Raw genomic sequence first — 362 nt, forward strand, 5'->3', positions numbered from 1 at the left:
TCATTCTCTGATGTTTATTCAGCCATTCTTTACTAATTGCCAAGAATATAAGTCACGTTGCAATGAGAATATCCTCTAGTTTACATATATGTATGGTCATAGGTGGATGTCGCCTGCAATTACAGATAGGAGCACGCTGACAAAAGTCAGTGGAATGAAGCTACTGAAAACAATCCTTAGATAACGCCACTGCACCAAGCTCAGTTCTGATGTTTGTTTGTTTGTTTGTTTGTTTATTTATTTATTTATTGGCACTGGGGATTGAACTTCAGATCATGCGCTTGCCAGGCAGGCACTTATGCTACTGAGCTATATCCCTGGGCCCCAGATTGATTGATTGATTGATTGATTGATTGATTGAT

This window comes from Octodon degus, unplaced genomic scaffold, assembly GCF_000260255.1.
Source record: "Octodon degus isolate 3935 unplaced genomic scaffold, OctDeg1.0 scaffold00161, whole genome shotgun sequence".
Classification (NCBI taxonomy): domain Eukaryota; kingdom Metazoa; phylum Chordata; class Mammalia; order Rodentia; family Octodontidae; genus Octodon; species Octodon degus.